Genomic DNA, 25,726 nt, shown 5'->3' on the forward strand with positions numbered 1-25,726 from the left:
TAATTAATAGTTAACCTGTATAGTGAACTACATCATGTTTTCATGAATTTTAGATTTTCGTTATGAACTCTCACGTCTTGTACTACCGCAATGCATAGTCGTTTGCGTTATTCTCGTATTTATTATAATATGACGCCGCGAGTCCGGTGTCGATGCGCATGCTTGAATTTGGTTATGCGATGTGTGTGCTCGCTACGGGCATTTTAAAATCAGTGGCCGTTAGGGTGTTTTGACGCGAAGGTGTAGGGTATTGCGCAAATACTGAACCGTTTGAGAAACAGCATACACATAAGTTCGCGGTAATACGATCAAATATTATATAGGTTTAATACAGTAAGAACAATAGTGCGTTTTAATTCGATGTCAAACATCGTCATCTGATTGATTTCGTCCTAGCCCGTTGTTGCGATCACGCCTTAGAAGAGTCTCAAGGAAGTGTGTTAAGTGAGGAAGCATCATTTAAGGTGAGTTGTTTTTTTTTTACATATATTTTACATTAACGCGCTTTATAATATTTTTTTGTTTACGTATCTAGTATACAACGTATTCGTTATCAATGAATCACTCGAGTGATCTGTCTTTCTCGATAAAACTAATAAAAATGAATACAAATTTATTTTAAGTTAAGAGGACAAATTTTTCATTTTTAAAAGGTTCTAAGGATCATAAAAAAAAATAAAGTTTGGGTTCAATTTTGATACATTGTGATTTCTTTTTTGAAGTTTCTATTGAAAATCCAGTAAACTTTTTTTATTATTTTATTTTGTATTTACTTAATTTTGTGGAATGAATGTATTTATATACGTATTATTATGATATAGAATATAATACCTGACAAAAATTTAACCTTTAGTTAATTTTTAAAATGTTTATTGTATAAACTGCTTGAGTAAAAACAAAACTATGGCGAAACTTTTATTACACCAGGGAAATAAAAACAATTTAAGTGGTTGAGCTTTTTTTAGTAAGTAATCGAAACATCAAAATATATTGTATAGGTGTAATGTAGTTTACAATTTCATCTAAAATTTTACGTTATTTAAATTGTTATTTAAGTTTTCGGATGATATAAAACTTTGCTTTGTGGTACATGTTCTGCTATACATATATAAGATGTTTAAAATTAATAATAGCTGTAGACGTAATTCAATTTTATTTAGTGTGTGAAATTAACATACCTAAAGCATCAGTTTAAATTATAATTGTTTAAGCTCCAGTTATATTGTTATTGCATTCATTTATGGTGATATATTTTCCATACAAAATAATATACAGTAATATAATTTTTTTAGCAGTATGACTCAAATAAATGTATAATGTATATTATATAGTATATACGTTATTAATAGAACAACATTAATTTAATATTTTAATACTGTAAAGTATTATAAAATTATTTATATTTCACAATAATATTAATAATGAAAATGTATTTTTTTTTAATGAGTTCTAAGACTTGATATTTTTTAATTATATACATTTTTATCACTTATTTTTTACCCTACATTTATCTTGAAAATATTTTATTTTTCAAATTAATTAATTAAATTCAATATTTTTAATAATATTATTATTTCATTGAGCTCAGTATTGTACTATAGTGCTTAACTACATATTAAAAACAAATTTAAAAAAAATACTATTAAGTAGACTAAACATTTCTTTGTATACATATATAAATATAAATATTATAAAATTATATTAATTAATATTTTAATATTTTTCCATCGAATCTTGATAAGAACAATTTATAATTTGTTGTAATTAACAAAAAAATAATTAAACTCTATCAAAAATTGATGTATTTATAATCAGTATGCTATGTTTTTTATTTTTATGTTTAATTTTAGAATAATGAAAATTTTAAAAGTGAAGTTAATTTCTTAAATTTAAAAGCATAACAAAAACTAATATATTTTCCATTATAATGTGAAATTAATTATTAGAGCACAGTAAAAAAATCTCACAGATAAAATCAATAAAAACCGTAAAAGTTTTCTTTATATTAAAACAATATAGGTATTTTAGTTTTAAAAACTGTTGGCGCATTAATCGTGCGATCAAATCAAAGAAATGTATTAAGCATATAAGAAATAATATAATTTAATAATATATAAGGGATAATTAAGTATTAACATTTTTAATAAACTGTTTTTTACACTAATATTCTTAGAAAACTAGTTGATACATTACAGTACGCCGATTTAAATATTCCAATTAAAATAATGACTCTATAAAATTATCATTTTTTTTTCTTATATTTTATTAAATGATTGGTAACAAAAAACAATTATTAGTACCTCCTAAAATCCATATATTTATTATAAGCTACAGCGAAGCAATAAATGTATTTATTTATTTGATTACAATACGTTATCCGTTAGCAGTTAAAAGCATTTCATACATTTTTGTGACAGTCTTACAGAGTTTGAAATGAAATTTAACGTTTGCACGAGTTACTAAACGTCATGGTTTAAAACGTGACATGTTTTTATGAATTGTGACTAAAATTGCGTTAAAAGGAATCACATTTTAATACATAAACTAGAACCTTCGTTGAAAATTTTAACATAATAATTAATTTTTCCTGCATTCATCTTTGTACGATTTATTTGACACAATTTTTGATCTCTGTTAATGTCTATTATTCACGTATTAATATTTAGATGCCTACATAGAAACATGCCGATTGACGATTCACACGTGCGAGCATGTAAATAACACGTTATTTCAAACATTTTTTATTTTTATTAAGGTAAACCAATCGTTGATACAAATAGCTGTAACTTATACGTTGTATACTCCTTGCTTATATTCCATCATGCAAATCTTGTGATTTCCGTAACGGACACTAGTAAGTGTATTTTATTTATAATTTTGTTTTATTATTTATGAAATTATCGAGCGTCATTGAACATGTTCGTGTCTCGGATACATTTTACATTCATTACCGTCTTACCTAAATATTGTCCTACGCCCAAAAATTTCAATATTATGTACATATTAGTTATTTATTATTGGTTTTTAACTGTAATATTGAATATTTTACAATAAAATATGAATTTGAGAAATTAGAAACTAAATTTTCTTTTACATTATAACATTATATTATGAGATAGTGTGATACTATATATATAAATCGTAAATACACTAATCTTCCTCGCACGGTTTTCCGTAAAGTGTCATTATTGAAAAAAAGTACACATAAAATATTGTTATTGTAGTTTAAACAGTAAACACGTAAAGAATTTCGAAGAACAAAAAAAATATCTTTAATGTTATCGTCCACTTTAAAGAGTTATATTTGTCTTATAAAATTGCGTACAGGGTCTGCCATACCTTACGAAAAACGACAATATTATTAATAATAATAAAAAATCTCTTACGATTTTCTATCACATGTTTCTGGTTAAAAATATATAAAATATATCTATATACATAACGTTTATAGATCGTGTGTTATTTGCTGTACGTAATGCGTTCGGCCGTGCCATACTTCAAATACCTGCGATAAATTCAAACGATATAAGCCGTTTTGTATTGTGAACAACTATTTTCTGTTGCTATATACAGCCATAGAGTTACGATTTTCACACGGAAGTTAACACTTTATAAATCACTATGCATGATCTCCTGCGGAGTGGTATATGTTGTAATTGTAATATAATAAACTATTTTTATTTTTTTTTATGATGACTTAGTTACTGCCTAACATTTTTTATACAGAAATTTTCACCAAAAATTATATGATTTTGAGTTCGTATATTTTATCGTTGGTATAAACAAAAAAAAAAAAAATAATAAAAATATTTTCTCTCAATAAAAATCCTTTTGTTAAACCATGTGACTTAGTTATTATTAATATTAAACTCAAAGTATTTTGCACTCAGAGAAAATATAACAGTAATACTGAATGAAGTTTAATCAAAATTCTTTTATAACGTATCCAAACTATTATTTTTTTTTCTAAAATTAAACATTTTAGAAAAGGATACGCATTATTGTGCGAGGTAAATCAATGTTATAATTTTATAAAATTATATAAATAACTCTCTAAAATGCCAAATTGAATAGCCAATTATGGTTTCCTTAAGAGCCAAGTATTAAAGTAACTTAAGAAATCTAATATATTAATGTCAAAAATCATTTAAAATTATCGTTGTCATTTAGTTTACGAAATACTTTTTAGAAATACACCCAGAGAAAACTATATAATTTTTAACACCGCTAGTTATTTCAATAATATATTTGAAAAATTAAATTATTGTTTCATATTCTTAGTGGAGTAAGGGAATTTTTTCATAGTTTTTGTATCTATCATCACCTTTTTGAGTACCTAATAAACATGCTTCAACTTTGAGGGTAATTTCTGATAGAAAAATAGATGTATTTAATATTTAATTTGATGGGTGTAAACTAAAATGTCTCCCCTCTATTTTACTTTTAATCGAAATAAACTGTAATTGTATAAATGAAATAATATTGACATATATTTTTGTATAATCATTTTAAGTTCAACGAAATTTTTAATAGCCAAAGCATGAAAATAATAAATAATACGGTTTGACTTTACTTATTTATGAGTTAATAACAATTATATGTGCGTTTTTTTTAGAAAAATATAGTTCAACATACGTCGTAAGTACCCTCAATAAAACAATAAATTACGAAAACTTAGTTATAGCAATACATTATAATATATATTTTATGAAAATTGTCGTTGATACTTTCCATTCATCCATAGAATCATTTTTTATTAAACTATTTATTGATATCCATTTCATAGATATCACTGATTGGCAAGGTACACTTGAATCCTATTATATTTATTATCTACCTATAATAGTAGAACGCCTTTCCCGGTTTTTTGTTAATATTTTAATATTAATGTATTTTTTATTATAAATAAGTTTCATTAGTCTTATTGTATAAGCGCAAGATAATTGATAATAAAAAAGTTAGCAAATTTATCAACGTTTGATTAATTAGTCTGTGTAAAAATCTATAGAAACTTTTTAAATGTTTAATGTGATATTTGGGTAGTTATAGTATATAATAAAGATATATTCAGCACTTTTTATGAATAGATGGTTTAAAACAGCCGAGAACAGAAATACGTGTCATCGGTAATGTTGTATTTTGCTGTACGGACGATAATCTTAATATTATAAAACATAATTTAAATCGGTAATACATCAGAAACGTCATAGATACGTCATATAGCGTGAAAATTGTGTCAGTGCATAATAATATATATCAGGTACCTAATATAAATACTATTATTATAGTGCATTATAGACACGATAGGACGTGTTATTATTATGCGTTACATTACAAACATTAATTGACTACATATTATAGAAACATATGTATACTTATACAAATACAACTAACATACACCGACCTAGGCCATTTCAGTACGGACCCTGGAGAGTCATCGGAGTCTAGACACCCGACTCATACATTATTTTTAATGTGGCAAATATCATGTGTAAATGATAAATTATGTACAGAATAATTTACTAAGTATGTACACTCATAATCTTCTTTTAATTACATTTAATTGTTAATATTTATTAAAATTCAATTATAGTTTAGAACTATTTTCAAATTCTCAGATTTTACACTATTTACTAGTAAATCGATAATATTATGACTTGACTTTATTGAAATTTATAAATGTAAAATATATATGTATCTAAATAGACATTTGGTTTTTTAAGTTATTTAACTTCACGTGATTAAGAAAATATGATAACTAATATTATATTCAATACTAAATTAGTCAAATATTTTTGTAAAACTATTTTTGAGGACTTATTCCTTAGTATGTATAATATATAACTCAGAAATATAACTCCTGTAAATTTTTATTTAGATTGCTACACAAAAATTACAAGAATTTATCGAAGATGTAGACATAGTATACAGTATGAATATTATACCATTGCCTAATATTAGTATTATAATTTTATGTTGGTTATTATATAGGTATATAAATATATTATTTGTAATTAATATTAAAATTTAATAAAAATAAATATTGTTTAACATAAAAATAAAGTTTAAAACAGATCTAAGATGAAATAATTTATTTTTATTTTTGCATGGTAAACTTCCGAGAAATTTAAAATTACAAATTCGAGATGCTTATCTACAAGCACATCTGCTTCTCTTGTATTTTGTTTTACAATGATATCGGGTATATTATTATCCTTGTACTCCTGAAATACTATTTTGTAGCCGGCAGCCGTTGCCTCTAAAAATGAAATTGATTTTTCTGCGTGACCTGCTGATTCTAAAACACAAGCCAGATCTAGTAATTTTGTTTTACAAGGATTTATTTTTGATCTCTTGTACACGTGTTTCAGAAATCCATTTTCAATGTTTACAAATAAATTTAATTATTTTTCAGAAAATATACTACATCCCATTTTCGTATCGATTATTATTTTCAAAATGTTATATAGCCTTCGCTACGTTGGTCAACTGACATTTTTTCGGTAATTTATGATAATGAAAAATACAGAATATAAAATTATTTATAAAATATTATCGTAATAGAAATAATATTTTAAAATGTAATATGAGAAAATATAATAAAATATACATTAATTCATAAGTTATAATATTAATTATTTTTTGGCTTTAGACATTCGAGTATACACGTCATCACAAAAGATGTAAAATTACAAATTATATTATAGCATCATTGAAGCTTGCTGTTAAACTACGAAAATGTCGGAAAAAATCAACTAAACAATTGATTTCTAATGTCTTAGGATTTGTTCTCATTTTCTGAGTTATCAACATTTTTGGTAAAATTATATATATATTAGAAAACACGGTCTATAAAATTGACTAAAATTATAACAATTTTCGACATTCTCTTCTCTAAAAGAAAGAATAAATTAGATTAAGTTTGACGGTACCCAAAGTCAAGTGGTGCGGTGATTTTGGACAGAATCAATTCAGTATTATTCTTGTTATTATGATCCGTTGTCTAACCGCGTTATCGGGAAATTCGTTCGTATTGTCCGTGGAGGTAAACAACATCTGTCGCCGCGATGGACGTGTATAAATATATATAGTTTATACAGGGTACTTTTGCGATGCGGATTGAAAGCAAACGACGTGTGTATATAAATAATGCGAAAGGGGGTGAGGTACGTGGATAAAGGAAGAGAACAGCCGGACGGTTTGCTGTGGGATTAACGTCGGCCATGGCGAAAGAGTAACGACTATAATATATATTTATACATACATACATACATACATATATATATATATACATAAATATAATGATCGATTGTATATAAGCCCTCACCAGTCACCATCTTTCTTATACTTTCACTCTGTCTCCCTTGCTTTCGTTCGCTCAGTCATTCTCTTGCTGTATACACTCGACGCCCGAAGCCTAAATACGCAGCAGACACAGAGATCGGTGTATATACTTTGTTAATGGGAGGCTGTATATACCTAGTACAGTAGTTTTGTTGTTATGCCAGTGTAATTTAACCTTCTGAAACAGTGACCTCTACTAACCCTAAGTCGCGCCCACCTAATGGGTCCTTCAAGTGCAAACAAAGTCCGCGCCGCCGACCGAGTATCCTGCACATAAACACACACATTCAAACACAAACACACACACACACACACACACACACACACACACACACACACACACACACACACACACACACACATACCGACACAATACGACTATTCATATAGATGGAAAAAGAATTTTAATCAGTGCGCACTACTACGCAGAGAATATAATATTCGTGTGCGTATATGTAGTCAATAGTCATATCGTATAATATATACGTAAATAAAGTAGCACCCGGACCATCGGGAGATAGCGATTCTATGACTTTTTTATTTATTTATTTATTTTTTTATGATTTTCTTTGCTTTTGTTTTGTTCTGTTTGTGAATCCATAATGTTATGTATACATATACAAACGTGAAATATATTATGTAATATGTATACTTAAACGTAAATGTACGATAATTATTATGTACAGTGACTGCAATGTGAATTTGTTGAAGTTTTTTTTTCGCGATAGAATTATTTTTCTCATTAATCTGATTATATTTGACTTTTATCTCGAGAACTATATTGCTACTAAATAGTTTTTTTTTTCTTTTACGGACAGTCGTAGTAAATATATGGTGTATTTTATTAGATTGATTATATCCATTTAAGTTTGCCTATTTACATGTTAATTAAAGTATATGTAACGCATTGATCTCAAATATTGATAACGTGATAACTGTGTGTGGTTTACCTAAAAAAGATAATTTTTTTATTTTAAAACTTCAATACATTAAACTTTTAAGAGATAAAATGTGTGTTTAATATCTTTCTATTTAAGTTTTCTAAAAATATTTTTATTTTTATTTTGATTTGATATTATTTAATATACTTATCGATGTAAATTGAGAAGATTAAATGTATTAAAAATGATATAGTCATTGACAAATATTTTTAATTACCAATCTTATTTCTCTAAAATTAATTGTTATGCTTTTAAGTTGTAGTTTTAAATTACGAAATATGAGTAGTTTAGAATTTAGATACGTGTATATACTATCCACTGTGTACACTTATTCGGACAACACAATTCAAATTGAAAAAATATTGACTAAATATAATATTAAATTAATTAAATAATAAACGTGATTGGTGCAAAGGTACAAGAAATTGTTCTCTATTTTTCGTCCTAATCACATTAATCGGCAACCGTAGTTGTTCATAAAGAGTCAGGATGGTAGCTATTAAAACTTTGGCAATTGAACCGCACGATTACTTTTGGAGACAAATGAAAGGTCAGCTGGAGTTTGAGCCAATTTTATATATGTATGAAGTGCCAAAATGTGAGAAAAACTAATACCAAAATAATAATAAGTTTTTCAAAGTAGTTTAACGAACATTTTGTTAAAAGTAATTGTACATTTGAGAAAATTAGAAATGTGAAGATATGTCATATCTTATCTAGACTTATTTCCAATGACATTCGGTGACAATGCCTCATGTAGTCATGTAAAATGGAAATCTGAATACTTATCGGCATTATAATGATGCAATAATATAGCGCATGCCGTATACTTATTCCGGTTATAATAATATAAAAGTCATTAACTGAACATGAACCAGAACAATATAGATATAATTTTACTATTATAATTGCATAAAACTAAATCATTGATTATCCGAGGGATAGCATGTAACAATAAACATTATGATAATATAATAACAATAATAATAATATCGTAAAGAATGTAAATTAGGTTTGAAGACACGCCCAGCTCAATAACGCGATTCAACCATAAATAACAATATATATATAATAAAAGGGAAAACAGATGTATTTTAATATTTATAAAAAGTAACGCACATTGAAATAAAAGTTTTGAAAGCTAGCTACTTCTTTGCATAAATAGTTAGTATAATATATAAGTAGACGGTCGATTTTTGTATTATTATTATTATTGTTTAAAGTATATTGTTGCATATTTAATAAATTTTTGTTGATTTAATTCTCAGTGATTGAGTGATTGACAATATAATATCAATTATGTTCTTTAAAAATTGTCTGTTAAGCAAACAGTGAAATATAATAACAAAGGTAATGCATGACATTATTCGATTAAAAATTAATTATCATAATATAAATAAATATAAAGAGTTTATGATAATTCTTATATTTTTGATTATTGAAAGAGTAAAATTAATTTAGTAAATTAAAAATAAATATTATAAAAATATGAAATCAATAATCAGTTTGTTATTTTCAGAGAGAAAAAATATAGGCATTAATAATAATAATAATAATAATATAAATTCCTCATTCTCAAAAAAAAAGGAAAATACTCTTATTATGATAATATATCAAAATTAAGAATACTCACACGTTATTTTGGTGGGTAATTATATTTACATTATAAACGTATTTTTAGGTGGAACACTTAACAGCATAACGTTGTGCACTCTTATACACCTAGTCGTGCGTTAAGTTCTGTCCCTTATAATAAGGTGTATATTTAATAAATAAAACAAAGCTAATATAAAAAAAACTGATATAATTTGTTCTTAACTAATTTAGAAACCAAAAAAATTATAACAATTTAAAATGTACACCATTAAAATTTACACATTTCTTCTAACGATCTGAGAACTTGTCTACTGTTGCACACATTATTATTTTAACAGTATTGAGTAATTCGATATTTTGACAAGATTTAGAGCAATCTTTCTCCTCCAAAATACTCCTCGATAGACAGTTTAAAGAATTGAATTCTAGACTTTTTAAGGACCAATCTTAAGCTGTGATAAATTCGGGTAAATTGATCTTCAACCACGTGTATAATTTTTTTAATTCGTTTGTAATCATTTACACGAAAAATAAATAATCCTACTAACTAAAAATAGTAGATACGATGCTTAGTTAAAATTATATTTAAAAACAAAGTCATTAGTGTTATCGTAAAAAATTAATAGGACATTGGTAAATAGGGACAGAATTTATGGCATGACTAGGTATATACGTTTATACAATATTTTCTTATGATAAAATTATTTTCAACATTTTGTAATTGTTAGCAATAACGTATCGTATCCATAATTTACTTGAAAAATAAATTAATTTAAATTTATGTGCTTTGTTTGAAGTACTTACCGTATAAAATATATTAATTTAAAATTAAAATTAAATTAAAACTTAACACATTATTTCGAAGAAATATGCCATTATTCATTTGTTTTACCATTGTTTACACATATTATATTAGTCGGTATTTAACATGGTTAATATTATTGTACCAGATGTAAGAACATAGTCTTATGGAATGATAGCAGAAATACTTACATACAGCTATAGCAGTTGGCAATAAAAATACACATTTATTTAATATAACAATACGAGTAAGATTTTATGTTAGTCGACGAAATTATGAGTAATATGAACGCCATTTTAAATGTTTAACTTAATCGCGTTGGTTATGGTTCGTATATCCTATAGAAATTTCAATCAGCTAAAATAAAAAAAATATATTTTTTCTTCATATTTTTAAAAAGTTCAATGATGTTAGGACATCGACCATTTTCGTCGTGGTTAGAACTGAAGCGTTGCCAAGACGATCACGTTCTTTAGAGGTATCATTGTGGTAGGTGTCGACGAAAGAAATATTACAAGGTAAGAATTTATACATTATTTATAATCCTTGACAAGTGACAATTGTGTGGCTCAATTTATCTCTAATGGTTTTAAACGCAAGTCATTCTACTCGTATTAATTGCTTTTCTCGTAATCGCTTCTGATGTACAACACATCAAATAATATATTATGTGCTATATAATCAAGAGGTAGTAGAGTAATTGTTTGGGGAATCTTTGATAGTAAAAATAAAAAGTGGTATTATTATTCAGAAAAATGTCGATGTATTGATACCGGGGTTATAATATTTCAGAGTGTTAAATCAATTGTCTCATTAAGTCGGATATTGTGTTAGAGACGTTTGAATCATCTACCGATTTATCCATGACATACCTGTTATTTTCTATAAAAATTGACTGCAATGTAGGTGTATAGATAGTGAAATAAAATTGTTTATTTGTTTAATTTTCGATTTAAAAATGGTATAACACATCCATTAAACAGATCAAAACAAAAATATACATATCAAATACATCCGATGAAACATTTTTTGAACTGAATCAAACGTTTCTATATATTTTATTGTTTACAAGACAAACATTTTGGTGAGCACCAAATATAATTATTAGAAAAGCCTTATTTTGAACGCCATCTATCAATATGGTCCGTTTTAATTAACTTACATTATTTATTATATACAAGAACACAATCATACTCGAGCCAAAGACTTTCAAAGTACCGTGACTACGTGACTACAAAAATGTGAATTACTAAATTAATTATTCAAAACAAAACTGAAAACTATAATGTTCAATGTTAAAATTATTTTTAACACCTTAAGACAATTTAAATTATAATATTATGTCTATGTATTATATTATATTTCTATATTATTGCTTTATTTATTAGGTAAATCTCTAAAAATAAAGTAATAATAGTATATATTTTTTTGGTCAAACATAATATTTCATTTTTATAATCATAAAAACTTTAGTAAAATCTATGGTCCAGTTTGCAACTGAAGTAACCCTCTTATCAGTGAAATAATATAATATTTTTAAATATATTATCCTATACCTACATTCTAATTCAATTATAATGTATAAACGAAATTTATCTAACTAAAATTAACATCCATCGGTACCGCTATATCCATTTAGAGGATTAAATTCGATCGTGATAAGGTACACACATTATATTTTTAACTTGTGTACTTAATAACATTTTTTTTCTATTACGGAAAAAATGGAAGTGTCGAGTTTTTTAATAAATCATATAAATAAAATCGACTAATAAAAAAACTTAAAATTATACTAAAATAAATCATTACCAATATCAAAAAATATTTGTTTTTGTTTTCATTTATTTGTAGTAATATTAAAATGAATAAAACTGCATTAATATTGAGAGAGTTGAGCTGTTACTGATATCATAAAGGCAACTGACTTGGAAGTGACTTCCTTAGTTTCAATTTTGAATGGAATGCTATCGGTTCACGTGAACGACAAATGTCTTTTCTACAATATTATTATCTAATGTCTGTGTGTTTTTCACTGTCTATCGTGTCTTCTGGACTTGAAGTTCTTGTATAGCTATTCAAATTTTCACAACAATCGTTGAACTATTATGTCTTTTCAGATCACACACAATTTAGAAGTACAAAACATGTTACTTCAGTTCGTTTTCCAGAAATAATATATGAATGCTGTCGTTTATTCGTTTACCGAAGAAAAATTATCGATGTAATCAGTAATTTTATGGTATACTTCTAAATAATTTGAATATTGACTTGTTTGTTAATTGTTTTTTTTTTATTTTAGCGTTAAAACTTTGAAAGTAACGAAGCAGTTATGTATGCTTGAGGTATTAAAAACGCTTTTTTATGAATTGTTGAATATGTAAATATTTTTGTATTTTGTAAAGTAAATTGTTAGTATTATTAGCGCGAAGATCTATAACTATTGTATAGAACCGTTAAAAAAAAAAAAAAAAAAATTAATTAATCAAAAAAGTAAAAATAATTAATTTATAATAATACAGATTAAACTATATTAATATTGAAATATATCGGTATAACAATTTCGAATTATTGTATGACAGGTTATTTGTGTTTTTAGTTTTGAATATTGTACCGTATAGTATCTTTATAATTCATGCATTTTCTATTAAGTCTTAGGTGGCACCTGGAATATGGTGTCGATTACTTTATGAGTGCTTTTGTCAGATTACATAAGTTGACTATAATTGTGTGAATGTCAAACATCATTGTACGTAAATGATATAATATTCGTCAGACTTTGTAAAAGTTTTAGTACTGCAATTTCACGATAAAATTTTGAAATATTAATTTTAAAGCCTTAAATAACCGTATCTTAAATTTTTGAAGTACGTGAGTTCTCGATAAAATATTTTTCCAAGCCACGGATCTCTTTTATAATTTTCAAATATATAAACTCTTTTTATTTTCATTACATTTTTCACAGAAATCTAATATTATTCTTCATAGTTGGAACTACCGATAGGGCCGAAGACCACAGTCTTAAAAAATATTTTAGCTTAAAAATTTAAATTGATATCATATTTTGATATTTTCGATTTTAAAGATTTATTTTATTTTTATAGTATAATTAATATCGTGTTATTATACAAGTTATTAAAACAAACTTTTTTTTATAAATTTTTATATATGATGAGCACTTAGATATTTATTAAACGCTAAATATTAAATTATAACAAAAGTCTACCGGAAATTGTTTTTCAAATGCATAAAATTTCTATTGTTTTTAAATTTATTTTAATACGTAATACTTAAATAAATACTATCGTATATCGTCCATTAAAGTGTGTTGACTTCCATAAAACCAATCGTTCTGGCCCTGCTCATATCCTGAGTTATTATTGTACCTATATATGTATAACGATAACTATAAACTCACAAAATAAATAACATCTATTCATAAGTCACTAACTCTTGAAGTTTACCTACAATAGTTTTAAAAGAATATAATATGAAATCACCATAGTCATATTATTTACACCATTCAATCCTTATAATCGTCTGGTAAAATAACTATAATGAACTCTTTTCATGTTATTTCTATTTAAACGAAATCTTTTCAATGTAACTTATATTCTTTATTACTTTTATTGAATGTAGTACAAATGTCTCCAAACGAAAAATGTTCAGGATTATTGTATATACAAGTAAAAGCTATAAATATAATTATATGTATATATACCAGAATCAAGCAATTTATAGAAATAGGTACGTAACGAATTACATTGAAAATATAAATTTTATCAATTCGACAACTACTGTAGATGATCAAAGAGAAAAAATAATTATAGAACGATTCCACTAGGTCTTCAGTTTTATTGAGAGTGCACAAATGTACATAATTATTTATAAAATGCAATGAGTATAATTATTTTTAGTTTTATTTATGAGTGTTGCGTGCGCACTTCTAGCAATCAAGTTTTAGATGTTTTTAAGTGAATAATTGTAACAATTTAAAATAATAACAATATGATATTTATTTAATTTAAGCTAGAGTACATTTAGAATTGTAATATAGTGGCTAAGTGACCGAAGGTGTTCAGGTCTTAACGGCTATGGTACATCTGTTATTGCTGCTCTCTGGGCTCCCTTATATATGGAATAAGTTCCTTCCTTAGTATTGTAGCTCACGGCCTTGCATTTCGTAGATATCCTTGAAGTTATTTTTGATACTTGTTATTGTTGAAGAATAATCTTTAGAATGCAATTTACTTATAATTGACCACACGTGTGCATTGTGCAACATGGAGTCTGATATCCAAAATTGTGACTTATATAATGCATTTCGATCGACCTCGATACGCGCAAGGCACTATCGTAATGTGTCATATAATATATATAATTACGTTTTGTAGCCCACAACAATGACTTCACGAAATTTACCATATTTAAATAAATAACTTATTTAATAATTGTTTTCGTTCAAAATATACAAATTGAGACCTTAATAATTGTGTAATAAATAATTTGAAAAAATAATTTAATTTATACTTATTATATTCTGCACCAAATGACAAGGATTGTATTTCTTTCATTGTAATAATTTAGTTTTTTATTTGTTCTTTTTTTATTTTTGAGTCAAAAGAGTTTTTAAAAAATGCGTTTAATTATATTTATTGATTTAAATTTGACGTATCATAATTGGTACTTAAGAATTTAGATAGCTAGTATTATTATTTTCTTATTCATTTTCTTAAGTATTAGAGAAAATAATTGACGAATTGAGATGAATGGAAGTATAAATTCAGGTTAATAATAACATGAAATAATTAACTATGGTTGTCATAGTGATTATGGTATCGGTCCATAAAAACTACAGTTAATATGAAAAACAATTTTAACTAAAAATAAAACTCGTGACAAAGAAAATCTGAATATTCTTGTTACCAAAACAATAAGAATGATAAGATTTTATATTTGATTTAAATTTGAAATATTGTGAATGTTTTTTTTTTTTTAATAAAAGTTATTTATTTTACTTTATTTTGCAGGTTTGAATAATGAGTTTTAATATTCAAATACTAAGATGTTTAATTATTTTCATTTCTATATAAATTAAAATATTTTTTTAAGTTTCAAATCCTAATTATTTTGATAATCACAATTTTAAAAGTATTTTATTAACTCAAAAATCAGATTTATTTTTGTTTTAAAATATCATGAATTCCTGACTAATCTTGAAGCTGAATTTATTTATATAATAAAAATAATAATTTATCATTAAATATTACGGTCTTGTTCAATGACACAGCAAAATCTTGTATCCTACCTGAATTATTTTTTTTTATATAAGTATTAATAATTTTACTAATACTTTAAATAATTTTGAAAATACTACAGCTGACAAAATTTACTATTACTAAAAAAAAATATCATTGATGAAATAACCATTAAATTAAATCTATCCAAGTTTACTTCATATCATAATTTTTAATCTAATTTAAAGTCGTCCTGCTTAAAATACAATTTTATAAAAAAAATACTACATGGATATTTTAATTTAAAATAAAATTCTAATTACTCGTTGCACATCGCGTGTTCGTATTCTAATTAAATATCAAAACTCTTGACGTGTTAAATTTTAAACGTTATTTAAATTGCCGGGGTCATGAATAAGTTAATTCAAGTACTCCATTAATTGGCGAAATGTCAATTTTGAAATTTAATCAAATTTAATTTATTGAATATGATATATATCTTTTAAAAACAAACATTGATGACTTATTAAAATCTTAATTAGTTATTGACAAATCTCATTTACTGGTAGTTAATTGATTTTAATTAACTGGCACTTGGGAATAATTTTTACTAATACCTCATAAATTTCTCATTCTAATTTATTGTACTTTTTTTTTTTTATTATTGTTTTATAAAAAGTAGACAAAACTTTTTAGACAAATACTCCGATTGCTTTGGTATTTTAAAATAGTATTCATTTACAATAACTACTAAATGGAAACTATCAAACGGTTTGCATTTATCACATCTGTATTAAATGTTTCATAATGTATACTAACAAATTATAATTAATACTCATAAAAAAATATAGTGAATTGTAATAAATATAAATTTTTCAAAAATTTTTAATGCAATTCATTACTATTGTAAACATTTTAAATACACAATACTGTCTAAAATCAATGAAAGTGCACTTAAAATATTTAGAACGTATAGTGTAGTTCTGTATAGTATAATTTGAATATTTAAAATGGTGTATCTCTGTTATTTACACGTATCCCTCATAAATAAAATATGTACATAAATTAAATATTTAAATAAATATTTTAGAATTCAAAGTTGAAATATATTTATAAATTATATACGTATTAGTATTATTTATGAGTAGAGTGTTATGTTGTTAAAAAGATAGCTTCAGTCATAACTATTCATTTATTGAAAACATACATTAGATTAATTTTTTTAAACGTTTTGTTTGTACCTATGATAACTTATAAACAACCACCATTGTGAATTAAGTAAGTACTTAAAATCATTTTTCAAGCCTTTAGAGCTTAGTCATGATACTAGACACTTGCACACTGCAAATCAATTCAGGCCCAACACATAAAATGTTGTTTAAACCTCAAAGGTATAATCCAATTTTATTAATGTTTAAGTTTTTTTATTTTAATTTTAAATATGCGGTGATCAAAAACTTAAACTACAGGCATTTTTCTAATTATATTATTTGTACTTCAGTACAAAAATAATTCTTTTAATAATTGTAAATGCAATTCAGGTATGGAAGTTAACTGTGTTGTAAAAGTTTTCCTTTTGTTATTTACTTATTTTATATATTTCTAAGGACAAAATCGATTCACAACTAACTACAGTAATGTTTTTTTCTAAAAATGTATATAACTAAGGCATATTATATGAAATACATTTTCACATACATATAGCCAGAAAATTCCAAAAGGAATATTTTGAATGTTAATGATTTTAATGGACAAAATAAAATATATTACTTATAACTGTCAATACTAAATAATAATAATATTTATATTTTGAAATTTAATTTACATTTAATAATAAATATAATATTATAGCGATCCACACGGTATATAAATAAAAGTCAATATAACATGCTTATGGTTAATAAACTCAAAAATTACTCAACTGATTAATAAAAATTATTGTATTTGCTCTTAAAGATTAAGAAAGATTTGAAGTCTGTTCACCTTATCCGAAAACTTCGCTGAACAATCTTATTTTTTTTATATTTTTGTTGATTATATTATGTTATATTATAAACTATAAATTATTGTAATTGCAACATATGAACGATTTGTAAGATCTTGTTGTTGATGTAGATTGTTTTTATAAATAAAACGAACTTCGTTTAAAAATTATTAATCAACATTAAAATGTACAGTCGAATTCGCTTATAACGATCTTTAAGGGACCTATAGAGCATCTGATCGTTATAACCGAACTTCGTTATATCCGGATTATAAAAAGAAACTTGATTTTTGATTTTTTGAGAAATTAATTAATTAAACACATTTTTTACTGTATAATTTTATTTAAAATTACGTATTTTAACATTAAAGGTATTTATAATTTTTAATAAAAGTACAACATGCATAGTACATATATATCTACGATTTGTTTAAAAAATAATCTGTTATAGTGCTTTGTTTATAATTTGAATAAGATTTTTTTAACAAAATTAGAAATATTTTTAATGACATTGACACTTCTGGCATATGTATGGTGGGAAGATATTGTGGGTTTACCCTCCCCTCTAAGATATGCGAAAAAGGTATATATTATCAAATAAAATTTTTTTCGTTTTTAATGAAAATGTGTCTAAAATATAGCACGACTCCTTAAAAACATGATCGTGACCCATAGTTTGGGAATCTCTGTACTAAATTAATTTTCAGAGCCAAGCTTTTTGTTTTTTTTTTTTCATCTGATGACTTTTCTTTTTTTTTTCTGTCTATGCCTCCCTCCATCACGGAAAAGTGGAAAATTCTGGATCTGCTCCTATCACTAATCCCGCCCCCTTAAAAATAAAAATAAAAACAAGTTTGTAAATACGCTACTGTACATATTCATATCGCTGTTTACCGAAACAAAAGTACGCACCTGATTAATATAAAAATATACTTCTGAAATAGACGGTACTTTAATTAAGCATGTCGTATACAATATACGTGTCGTACAAGACACATTATCTGTTACAGACAAGATTAAGAACTATTGCTTCCAACGATATCAAATACACTACTTGTACATGTATTATTAATTGCTATAGGCGAGTATAAAAATCCATTTTTATTTCAAAATAATATCGCTATATCCGGATTATTGTTATATGTATATGGCATCATAACAAGAGAATGTATGCATGTAATTAGTTATAGGTATTGTACGAAATAATATATATATATTATCAATGATGTGTGGTTCAGTGGTTCTCTGTGTATGATGATGTAGATAATGTTAACTGGTGGTTATACTGTTTATATTACAAAAATATTTCTGTGCGAAGCTAGTATGCACCATTTTATATATTTTCATCATTTTTTAATACACATTTAATTAAGAAACGCAGTCAACGAGAGAAAAGGAGTATTACAACACATACAACGCCCTATTTCTGTACCAATGAATTTTCTACATTAGTACGATACTGAGATTATCAGTACATATATAAAAAACTATTGTATCAATATCGTATTTATCTATTTTATACGGTTAAATATGTATAAAATGTTAATACTTCATTTTTTTTTTTTTTGTTTTACTGTGTATAAATGTAAATGTGTATAATTTAACTTTTAAGTAAATATGTCTATAAACGCATTAACGTATATATTATATACTATGCTAATTTAATTTGCTAATAATGTATGAAAATTTGGACCGAGTGTGTAAACAACTGCAGTATTTCGCTGCAGTGCATTAAAAAGTGCCGCAATCGTTTTAAGCGCGCTTCCTACTTTAAACATAATTTATGACGGAAGCAATATCAAATACGAAAGTTCTCCACTAAGGACTTAATATCATTTTTTATTTTTTTGAAACTGTCAGTATATTCCGGAATAGTTATAAATTATATTGAAAATAATACTTTTATTCTGTATACATAATCAATTCATTTTTTAAAGTAAAATTTGAATAAGCTATATATTGTGCAGTTTAAATGTCTTGATAATTATTATTCAATGGCTACGTGAATTACAATGAGTTATTTGAACAAAACTAAATTATTTTTTTATTTTATTCATTACATTATTACAACATTTGAGTTCGATAAGCACAAAGTGTGTTATTCTATAAAAATAAATATACAATTCTCTTGGCTACAAACTACTATGGTTACTGTTTTATAAAATATACGTATTGTATTGTTAACTCAATACCAGTTTTATGAAACTCAATCACTAAAATTAATGATAATTAACAGAAACCATACATAAACATTTAAATAATATTACATTTTTTCAGTATAAAAAATACAATATTATTAATGTATGTTAATTTATGTAGGTAGGTACCTTAAAAATAAAATAATGAACTTTCTTTTAAAAATATAATTTTTTTTACTTCATAAAATATTTAAATTTTGTTTATATGTTTGGTATGCTCATTACACGTCTTTATGGGTATTGATTAATAAGTGAAAATAAATAAAGATCAATATTATAATATATTATAAAGCATTTTAAAAATAACATCTGCATAATATTTTAGATACAATATGTTGAACGGTTTTTATAAAACAATGTTTTAACAAAACATTTTCAAAACATAAGCGGCATTTATGAGTTATAGTAATTTATTGAAAGAAATCGAAATGCTTTATTTTTAATTATACGCAAATTGTACACATTCAACTAGAACAATAACATAGAGTGATAAAAATAGTCGTATAAAAAATGCGTTGTGTGTGTGACGTTCGTGTTTATATTAATATTTATTTTTATATTGGTGCTGACGAACATATATTTGTACCTTTCTGTATTATTATAATCGTCCAAGTCAGAATGCGTACACGATTTATACGTAACATATAATGCATATTTGTAGATATCTGAAACGTTTAAAAGAATGAATATATAACGCACGTGGTCCTATACATAGCACATATAATTATATGTAAATACGTATGATATATATTTTAAAGTTCTGAAAAAATCGGTCTTTCAACTGTAAAAATATATTTCAAATAATACTCTACCCCTGTCTTTTAACATTTTATGATTTACATTTAAAACACATAATTTATGCATATTATGTATAACCTATTTAATTCGTTACATTTTAGTATAAATGTTTACAGTATTCATGATCAAATAAAATTACTAATTTACGTGGTAAAATAAAAGAAAAAAATGTATGTATTATACGATAATGATAGCAATCATTAAAACAATACATCTAGTACCATTTTCGATACTAAATCAGTCAATTTATACCGGATGAGCTAAAAGAATATTTAAAAAAATGAAATTTATACATTTTATTTGTTGTAATACATTCGACTTATCATCGACCTCGATGTTTTTGCACGGCCGACTTCGAGTCTCCAAAATATCCTCCGTCATCGCCCTCTTAACCATTCCAATGATAAGTTCGTCCAAACTAATACACTATAGTATTACTTATGGAGTAGTCTCAGAGACTTAAATTGTATGTATACAACCCATTTAGTGTAATACGAAATTTTTATCACAACATTTAAAAGTGTAAAACCGCTGTGATTGTACAATAAAAATTAACCGTTAATTTTTTTTTAATTATTTTATCATGTTTATATTATATTTTAATTTAATAATTTAAAAAAAAAAAAAAAATCTGAAATTTAAACTTGTCAAAATAACTAAAATTTGAAATCAAAAAATATTTTTGTCTTCCACCGTAAATAGCAAAATGTTCTCGTATAACCACAATAACAGCCACAGACCGCGATATTTGGTATATTTGCGCTTGAATAATTCGCCCATCGACTGTGATCTGGAAGGCACGTCGAGTATAAAGTTAGCCCAACACGGCACGATATCGTCTGCAGTTCGGAGTTCGAATTACGGTTAAAAAAAAGCGCATTCGAAATACTTTTAGCACTGCGGAGTATAGGTAACGAATAAATGCTTTCTACACAATAATAAATCCAAACGTGTTAATCCGCATTTCTATACATTAGGCCACATACATAATAGACACCCGTTTCGTACATGTTATTATTGTTATGTAGGTACGCATTATTATTATTGTGTATTACATGTTATACCTATCATAAGTAGGTATATAATATTATGTTATTGTGCGCGCTACACATACGTTGACGGGTGGGATTTGTTTTGTTAACTACGAAATATTATACTATAAGATGCATAATAATATACTAATAGACAGGGACGGTCGTTATGTATAGTAGTCGTAATGGTTCCTCGTGCCGGTGCTATACGATTTAGCCAGTGTATCGCGCGGTGTAATGTCGCTCGCGAGACTGCCGGGCCAGCGCGAAACGTAGGCGCGCAATAATAATTAGCGAGTCGGCGAAGGAAAACCGGGGCCGACGGACGAAATTAAAACAAATTGAGCCAACGGGCATAATAATATTGTACAGGTGATCCCCCGTCTCGTGTCACCCGGGCTGCATATAGGTACTCGGTTTTTTTTTTTTTTTGGGGGGGGGGGGGGACAGGACGGATTCGTGCGAGGGTCTGTGTGCGCACGCGAAGTAATCTCTGATACGACGACGACGAATCCCATCGCGTTGCACGTGATTATTAGGAGGTGCGTATCCTCTCTCCTGCTAGCCGTCGCCACCGTCTCCCGCTTCGGCGTGTACGTCAACTGGGGGCACTGCAAACCGTTTCGCCGCAGGAACCCAAAAGTCTGGGGAAGAATTAATTTCACCGTCCCCGGTACCTGCCGTACCTGTACGCACGTGTATATCATGCTATAATATACGCGTGTATACGTATATTTTACCGGGTAAATCGTTTTAATTATACTCTAAAAATAATAATGATAACGACAATTAATCATGTTTTACTCGACACGTTATATCATATAATATATTATTATTATTATTATTATATTATTATAATTTATAGTATTATGACGTGTACGTACAGTATGCACGCCGTGCCATATCATAATATTCGTATCGTTTAAGGATGATAATATACGTAAAGCGGGGGCGTGTGTACGCGAAGGGACATAGCCTCAGGGACGTAGCCAGGATTTTGTTTCGGAGGGAGTCAAGTTAAAAAAGAAATGAACCGGTATTTTTAAAAATTCTTATTATTGAAGTAAAAATCAAATCATTGTAGTAACAAAAGTAATAATAATAATAAATAAAAAATAAAAATAAAAAAAATGTAGATACAAGTTACATTAATAATACATTTTTTTTGGTTTTTTTCATTATATTATCTCGTCCGTAAGTACGTCTTCATATAAAAGTAGACAATTATCGACTGACAATATTGTATCTATTTTTTTTATTATTTGTACCATATACGTCGTTTACGCAATACGAGTGTATCAATAAAAGATAAAATTTAGTATCTAGTCATTCGATAAAGGACAATCTTAATTATTTTATTGCAAATTTATCTTATATTAGGCAAGTAATTAGGTATTAATATTGTGTAAATTCTTATATACGTGGACAGCGGTTATTATGTGGTTTGGTTTGTATGAGAGTAATTTTTCTATATACAATATACAAAAGTATAAAAGAAAATATTATCGATAATATTTCGGGGGGGGGGGGGGGGCAGAGGACTTGACCTCATGGATCTCTCCCCTGGCTACGTCCCTGGGCATAGGTGTGTCTCTGTCCTATGTATGTTATTCGTGTTCCGAATGCTTGTACTACAGTAATAAAACGTATGTTCACATCAAGACGGAAACTTACAGTGGTCAATGATTTACATGTTTAATACCCCGGAAAAATTCGGTTTGAATATTGTTCTAAAGTATGCTCTGCATTTCTTATTTACCTATGCTTGTCTTCTTTTTTTTTTAATTATTAAATTTTATACCGATAGACTACAGAACTTTCCAAAATGCTTAGAATGATTAGTTATGAATATTTCAGAATATTTAAAGCTGTGGCGGGGGAGAGGCGTTATTATATTAAGAGTAAACAAATAATTATACATATTGTGTTCAATAAATTTAGGAATTAGGACCCTTACTGGGATTCAATATATATATCGTAAGACAGGGTTAAACATAAGGATTCTTAAGATTAACTCAACTTCAACTTCAATTAAAATCAATTTGCAATTAACAGTTTAGTCATTTGTCACTTTACTTAACGGTAATGTTACCTACTCGTCGTTTTAGTTCAAATTTTTCATTTGGCGTTACAGCTGAGGTAACTCACTTAACATCATCCGCTGAATTATATTCAATTACGATTTAACTAAAACTATACGTACGTGTTAGTTTAATTTCGAATGACTTTTAAAATCGGCTTACTGACCTCCCTAGAAAATTTATATATATTTTTTTTCATACGAATATTTTTATTTTCACCAAAAATAAGAATTTGGTCACTTGTTTACTGTGAGAAAAATGATAATATTGTTATTTTGAAGTTTAACTAAACCAAATCAAGTGCGCGGATTTTATGTGAAAGATGGCATTTTCCTCAGTGCTCTGTAGTAATATTAAACAAACTAATAGATCCTTTTAACCTTTAACTTTGGTTTCCGTTTCAGACCAAAACTTATAGAGAGCAGGAACTACTACGCCTGGCGATCATTCTATGGTCGTAATCATATTATAAGTAAAGTTTAAACATTATATTATACTTGAATAATGTGTTAAAGTTTCAAATATATATTTTATACATAATAATTATTGATTAATAATTTAACTATATAATGTTATTATGAAAATTTTCAATTTTAATTTTATAATAAATAAGCATTAATATTGTTTAGATTTCAGAAGTAGTTTTGATATTAGAAAATTATATTAACAGCCATTATCATTTTACAAACTATACTATTTATACTATCCTTTCCGATCTCCTTGTGCAAACGGCTAAATGATTTATTTATATTGTCTCATCTATTTTGTGTGTGATGTCTATATCGCCATATTATTACAATTTTAGTCACTGTTAAAAAATTTCATTCCTGTGAATTATATAATTTTATCTTTGTATCATCAAATTATCGTTTTTAATTGAACAAACCTGAGAATTTTTTTTTCGTTTAAAAAAAAAAATAAGGCTATGGCTTCTGCTTTAAAATTTTAGAGATAGAAGTTTCGTTTATGAATGACTTCTTTCTAAGAACTAAAGATTAATAAAAATTCAAAAATTATAATTGTTTTATGAATAAATGTATAGATCACTTATTACTTTATAAATAAATAAATATAAACACGAATTTAATTTTGTTTTATAAATCAAAATTATCTTATCATATTACCATAATAATTTATATTTTTTACTGCGTTTAGAATGATATTTTAAATTATCTTAATTTGGATTTTAGAATTTTTATGATACATATTTGAATTATTTCAGTAGTTTTATAATTGCTTAGAATTTATCATGTTCGAATTATACCTAATATTAAATTTATATCATGTACCTATTACAAAGAGTTCGGTTCTATACATCTCAAAGTTTTCGTGAGTTTTCCTTCTATTGATGTTGTGTGACCAGGTGCATACATTTCTCATATAGTTTAAAATAACATCTTATTTTATATTGCGGTAAATTAGGTTTTTCCATTGGTTTGTAGTATATTTCATTTCCTTTAATTTGATTCATCTGGATAAATAGCTTGAGAAATGCAGAAATGCAATTTCCTGATTTTTTTTTTTTTAAGACATCATACTTGTTGAAATAAAATTTAGTGTACACACTACGTCTTCCATGTCGTTCATATATTGATTTTCTGACTACAAAATATAAACTTTTATTTTTAATAATTATAATTATTTATATTTATTTCGATATTTTATTCTGTTGAATACAATAGTTTTATTTATTATCAAACCTAAAATAACTTGTTAA

The 25,726-nt window shown here is 26.1% G+C and overlaps 1 long non-coding RNA gene across 1 annotated transcript in view; it reads left to right on the plus strand.

Moving 5' to 3' along the window:
* Positions 1 to 229: 229 nt before the first annotated feature.
* Positions 230 to 25,726, plus strand: part of LOC112593247 — a 73,088-nt gene continuing 47,591 nt past the window's right edge. Inside the window, exon 1 of the long non-coding RNA XR_003114593.1 lies at positions 230 to 464. This is a non-coding gene — a long non-coding RNA (uncharacterized LOC112593247). The remainder of the gene's footprint in view (positions 465 to 25,726) is intronic.

The sequence above is a fragment of the Melanaphis sacchari genome, unplaced genomic scaffold (genome assembly GCF_002803265.2).
Source record: "Melanaphis sacchari strain LSU unplaced genomic scaffold, SCAv2.0 Contig1_pilon_pilon, whole genome shotgun sequence".
NCBI classification, from domain to species: Eukaryota; Metazoa; Arthropoda; class Insecta; order Hemiptera; family Aphididae; genus Melanaphis; species Melanaphis sacchari.